The sequence below is a fragment of the Heloderma suspectum genome, chromosome 2 (genome assembly GCF_057233095.1).
Source record: "Heloderma suspectum isolate Gila_16-S chromosome 2, 16-S_ref, whole genome shotgun sequence".
NCBI lineage: Eukaryota > Metazoa > Chordata > Lepidosauria > Squamata > Helodermatidae > Heloderma > Heloderma suspectum.
Window position 1 is genome coordinate 301,955,495 of NC_139459.1, and position 6,348 is coordinate 301,961,842.

Consider the following 6,348-nt stretch of genomic DNA (forward strand, 5'->3'; position numbering starts at 1 on the left):
AGATAACAGCACTAATGTAAAGGCACTAAACTTGAAATAACCTGTTGGGTATTTAAAGTTTAAATACCTTTAAATTTTAACATTGAGCTGTACTTTGTATGCCTCAAAGTTATTTCACTGGTGCTTACTCCAGGGTAGACATGCATAGAATTGAGCCGTGGCTTGCGTGCTTGATGGGAAAATGTCCAAATTGGTACAAATTCCATTTGGCGCCACCGCCTTTGCCCTTGGCCCCACCCACTGCTGGAATATGCCCAAATTAGAATTCCAGCTTGGGCCAAAGAAGGTTTGCCACCCCTAGTCAAGGGTTAATTTTACCCTAAGGCAGGGGTATTTGGGGGCCAAAACCATTCTTGGCCCAATAAATCCTTGCAGTGCTTTGTAATAGGTTTTTTTGTATACACAGGAAACATTTAAAGAACAGGAAATATCTGCTCTTGGAATGATATAACAAAAAATGGAATTTATGATATAGGCAAAATGCAACATTATTTCCCTCTCCTGAAACATTGCTGAGCGTAGATTGGACCCTAGTTACCTTAGGAAGCTTCAGTTTCCTATTCATTTCAATAGGGGTAAATCAGCTACCTGATAGCTTAGTATGCTAAATGTAAATTTTCTAAAAACTAAACAGGGGGTGGGACATGAAACACCACAGCACAACTGACCCCATAATCGTTGAGGAATACATGAGTAATGAAGCAGTTCAGATTTGCTAAAAAAAAAAAAGTTTTACAAATATTTCAAACAGCTGCTGGGGCCTACAGCCATCCCACTGGTAAGGAGGATTGTATGTCAATGTGTATTTTGATTTGTTGAAATTGTCAAAACATTCAGAAGTGCGAAATCTGATGGAAGGCTATGCTCCAATGCATATCTGTCTGAGCTGTACAGATTAGGTCAATTTGTATAGTAGTTCGCAAAGACTAAAATTCGTGGTCTTGGAGTAGTCCTCATTAGGTTGCTTCATACTGGTGGTTTGTTGAAATTAGGTGGAGGTCCACATGTTAGCAGGGAAGTCTTATTCACACTGATTGTGCTGATGAGAAGGTGCAACGCTTCACATTCAAACTGCTTGCTATAAGTTGATCAGGTATTTTTAAAATCCAAATTTATCTCATGCCTTCAAAAAGCCACGTTGTAAATGTGGCAGAGATTCTCCACAAGGTGGCACTAGTTTATTACTTCTCAGCTCCTGCAGTGCAGTTTTTATTAATGTTTTATTCTTGGGTTATATATCCTTGAAGTTCCATTTCATTTCTAGAAGTTGTCCTGACAAGTGGGTTTAGGAATAATGTCAGAGCTTCCAGGAGTTAGTCATGGGACTTGGGACTAATCCAGTAAATAAACCATTTGTGCCGAAATTGGATTCTTATTGACAGTCGGAGTGTCTGAACTCACAGCACATTAGACAAGTTTGAAACTGTTAAGTGTTCTTGCTGTAATTTGCTCTGAAACTGGTCTTGCAAGCTCTGGCTCGTTGAATCTGCTGTTGAACATCTAAAAACAAGCTTACTGTTGCCTGAAACTTCTAGAGCCAATAAACTATTTCACCTTCATTTAGGGGTGTAATTTTGCCCTAACCCTTTTGTTCTTTGACATATTCCATTACAGCATCTCTCTCCTACAGTGTTGGATGAATGCACTGCATCCCCTTGTATTTGGTCTCAGGGCAGAGGTGGAGTGGCAGACTGGTTGTTTTATAGTTGTCAAAATACCTCCTACCTCCCCTAGGGCTTAGACACATAAGGCAATAGTTCCTATGTAATAATTCCTAACATGTACATAGGCTATATGCCTATAAAGTGTATACTGCCAATGCCAGGGTCAAGATTTATATTAAATAGTAATTGTCTTGGATTTTAAGATAACTTAGTCACAGAAGGGATGTTTCATGTCCTCTCTCTGTAGTCACTTGAGCCCCCCAAAAAGCCTCTCCGGAGGATGGGGGACATTCCAAACATTATGGAAGGGATGCAGGGGATGGGAAGGGGAAATTGCCCCAAATTGGGCAAGTATCCCTACCCTCCAGAAGGGCTTTTATGGGGTGTGGGTAGCTGCATGGGTGGAAGGGATAGGAAACTTTCCTTCTGAAAATTTCGCTAAGTTAACTTACCTTAGGATCTAGTGCATTTTCTGTAGAACTCAGGCCATAGATGTAACACTGAATTCTGTATTATGAGGTCTCAGAAGAAATGTGCTGCTTACTAGTTCCATAGTGGATGCAATTACCATTGTATATCAAGGAAGATGTTTTGATGAGTACCGAACGCTGGACCATCCCTGAATACAGTACTTTTCAGCCAGTGGCATCTGTACCAGTCAGTTACTAATTACAACATACAGAATGCTCATTGGTGTCCAATAATAGCAGCTGGTACATTTCTTCGGATACAGTTCTATACGGTACTCAAAAGGCAGATAATAATTTTAATCAATTTTTTTAAATGGGCATATCTTGTCTATTTTGTTACAAGAGTCTACCACTAAAAATGCCAGCTCAGCGCTAACCGGTGAAGGTTTGCATCATGGCCAGAGGGACTAGCTTGAATTTTGTGGGCTTTTCTAGCTCACTAGCCACAAGTAAGCACTACTTGAATTCACCCCTTAGCAACTGCACATAAAAACTGAATCTCTGAGTGAGGGACATGGAGGGGTTGCTACGCGATACCCACAGATGTGGAAATGAAGGCTTTCTTCTATCAGTTTGTGATGGATTTTTGCCTGGAGCCCTTACAAGGGGCTTGCATTTTGCTCATCCCTCAGTGGGTTGCTGACTCACTGGCTCACCATGTACTTGCTGTTGCTGGCTCAAGAATTCAGTGCCCAGAGGAGATGAAACTTTAAACTAGCTGGCACAAGGCTACTGTTAAATGAGCCACCCAGTTCTACTCTGCCGTTCATTCGGGGACAACTTTTATCTGAACAAATCTTGGCTTCAGGAAAGGGCACGTTCAAACCCTTGCATAACTGCATTGTCTTGCACAAATGTTTCACTGCTGCTTGAAAAACACGAGGACACCAGCTTTCTCCTGCAGACCTCCTTCTTTTCCAGATCCTCTTTTCTTGGAACAGTAGAAAGGGCATAAAAGAGCCAAGAATGCTTTATGAGAAAAGAGGGGAATGCTCATAGAAATCAGAGATGGTTGCCTGAGTGACCTATTTGATCTGGCCTCCAGACAATGTGGGATTGTTCCTGTGCTGAAAGTTTGTGGAGCTTTGAATCTAGCTAGTTTTCTGACCTCAGCTGTTTTCACCTAAACAATGGCTTTCTAATAGTATCTTAATACAGGCGAAAGTGTAGCCCTTTGATCCAAACCTAGCAAGCCTCCTGCCATATAGTATAAGTTGGGCATGGGGAACCTCAGCCCCAAGGGCTGAAATTAGTTTCAGAGAAACTCTGGGGGCTGCATTCCAGTGGTGGGCAGGGCCAAAGGCAAAAAGGATATGATCCCAAATATAAAAACTCTCCCGCATACTGCAGCTTCACACCCTTATTTCCTGTAGCTAAGCCTTAGGAGAGGCATTTCAATCTTTTAGAATGGGGGGAAAACTGCAGAAAAGCTGGAAAACCACCCAATGATCGGTGGTTGGGAGAAAGGGGCGTGGCCTTCCAGGGAACCCTGGAGGGACCGATTAGGCCCTCAGAAGGGTCAGATTTGGCCCCCAGGCCTGCAGTTCCCCATATCTGGTATAAATCATTCAGGTGAGACAAGTGATGGTTTTCCTGCCACACAATGCTTTTTGACCAATCAGTTTATTACACCCCTGTAGCTTCTTCACTTGGTACTTGGCACACTCCTATGCGCTTATTCCACTTCTAGGGGGTCTTGCATGTAACTTCTTCAGAACAGAGAAGAACACGCGCACTGGAAAATACTAGACCCTTGGACCAGCATAGAAAAGAAGCATGGCTCTGAGTGTTTGCTGGGGAAGTTCCAAGGCCTGGTTTAGCTCATTGTTTCAACTTGTTTCCAGGGTGAATGGTTTTTATAGGGGCTGTAATTGAAATGCTTTCAGCTCCCAGGCTGCAATGGAGGTTGTAGGGTACGGATGTGCAGAGGGAGTATTTTACCTTTGGAACAAGCTGCCTCTTTGATATGTGAGAAGTCCCGGTTTGGAATTCTCATCTCTTGCCAAGTGACACTCTGTAGCAGCCAATTGTCTGTAATTGCCTTACCTGAACTAAATTACTGCCCCCTCCCCAGATAGGAATGGCTGTTGATACTAATCATAGCTACAAAGCTTTGCTTGTCCTCAGGGAACCCTTCAACCACAAAGAGCTGCTTGCAGTGAAATGAGAAGGGATGTAACTATCATTCAGCAGTCTTCTGCTGCTTTTGGATCTACTCCATTTCTCCATGTTCTTAACATGCTCGGTATAGTGGAGCCACTCTTACTTTTGACAGTTGGGTAGACTCGGGACTCCCCAAGAGACCCAGAAGCCTATAATTGTATGTTCACATGCTAAGAGAACTATGCTACATGAGCATGGTGTAGAGCACCCACACTTCATACAACGCATACGACGCATGCGCATACAACAAGCGCCTGCATTAGCAGGTGGCAATCTTGATTCTTTTTTTCCTGCAGGAAGGTAACCTTTGTAAGGTACATTATGCAAGTTAAGACTTTATTAGCCTTCCACAACCTGGCGCTGTCCGGGTGTTTTGGATAGTAACTCCCATCTGCCCAGCCAGCATGGCAAATGGTCAAGGATGATGGGAGTTGTAGTCTAAAACTTCTGGAGGGTGCCAGCTCAGGAAAGGCTGCTATATATTAATGCGCTGAACCCTGTTTGAATAAAGGACAGACCTTATAAACCAACTTGAGGGGAGGGTACATGCCTTGCGTGCAGAAAGTCTTATCTAGGTTATCTCTAGCCAGGAAGCAGCTGATCAGAAAAACCTCTGCCTGACATCCTAGGGAGTTGCTTCCAGTCAGAGTCAACTGTACAGGGCTAGGTGCAGCTAGGGTCTAACAAGGCAATACCATGTGTTCGTCTTGGAACTAGGGGAGCATCGTGTAACCAATGCAACCCTGCACGGATGGTCATGTACCTAGAGAACCCAAATTTTATACACCAAATTATGCTAGTTGGGTCACAATATGAAGTTATGACTGTATTATGCAAATGTGAGTGTTCCACAGTGGTGCACATTTTGAACACTGCTGAGCTGAGGGGAGAGGTCTGCTTCAGAGGTGACACCCTGACTATGGAATGTTCTCCAAATGACTTTGCTGTTCTTTCAACATCAAGTGAATATTTGTTTACTTTTCCAGGCTTTTAAATTAGATTTGTTTCATCTCTACCAAGGGGGGTTTACATGCTGCTGCTTTTATTATGTTGTTTCTTGTTTTATTATGTCCCTATTTTCTTTTTATTCGTGGAAGCCACCCTAGGATTTTGTTTGATGGGGTGGGATAAAAGTTTCTATAATAAATTTGGTATGAAGGTTTTCTCTGTATGTTTTCTTGGGAGTAGAAATTAGCAAGCTCATGTCTCCGAAATAATCTGACCAGGGTAAGACTAGGAAAACATCACTTCTTTCCCCCACCCCCACGCACTAGCATAATTTGGGATACACAGTTTGGGTTCTCTAGGTACATGACCAGCCATGCAAGGTTGCATTAGTTACACGATACTCACCCAGTTCCAAGATGAACAAAAAAGCAAGACTTCTAAACTTTCAGCTGCGTACGTTCTGGCAGTTCAGGGCTCTCTGCTGCTAGTCCTAGAGCCCTTGCTACCATTAGCATTCTTCCCACCACCCTAAAGCTAGCATGAGTAAGAAACGACCTGGGATTCTTAGTATCATGTTATATTCTCTGTCCTGGCAAGCAAAGTCGTCTCCGGCTTTGTATATATGCATAGACTCCAGATGGGCAGTTTGGCTGCGACATTTATTGAATCTAGGCATTTCCCAGCACAACTTTGTGTGTGCTTGTCTAAATGACAAAGAGTAAGGACTGTGAGGTCTGATCTAGCCATACATCTGTAGGTTATGATCCCAAACCCCGTCCTTCTACAACCAGCACTTGGACAGTAAGGTGAAGAGTTCCCGAAACTGGCTTGTGTATTTTGAAAGAGAATGCAGTAATGCAGGGTGTTCAATCTCAGGCCTCTGGGCCAAATCCAGCCTGCCTGGTGTCCCAGCACTGCCCTTTGGGGTTCCCCAGAGGGGCCAGCCCCGTGAACACCAAATATTTGTGTTTTCCTGACATTTGCACAGTTTCTCCCCACTCTAAAAGGTTGAAATGCCTCTCCTAAGTGACGTTACTGGCTGCACAAGCATTAAGCTAAAGTATCCCGGCATTGTGTGTGTTTTGGCCCCTCCCCTGTTGCAT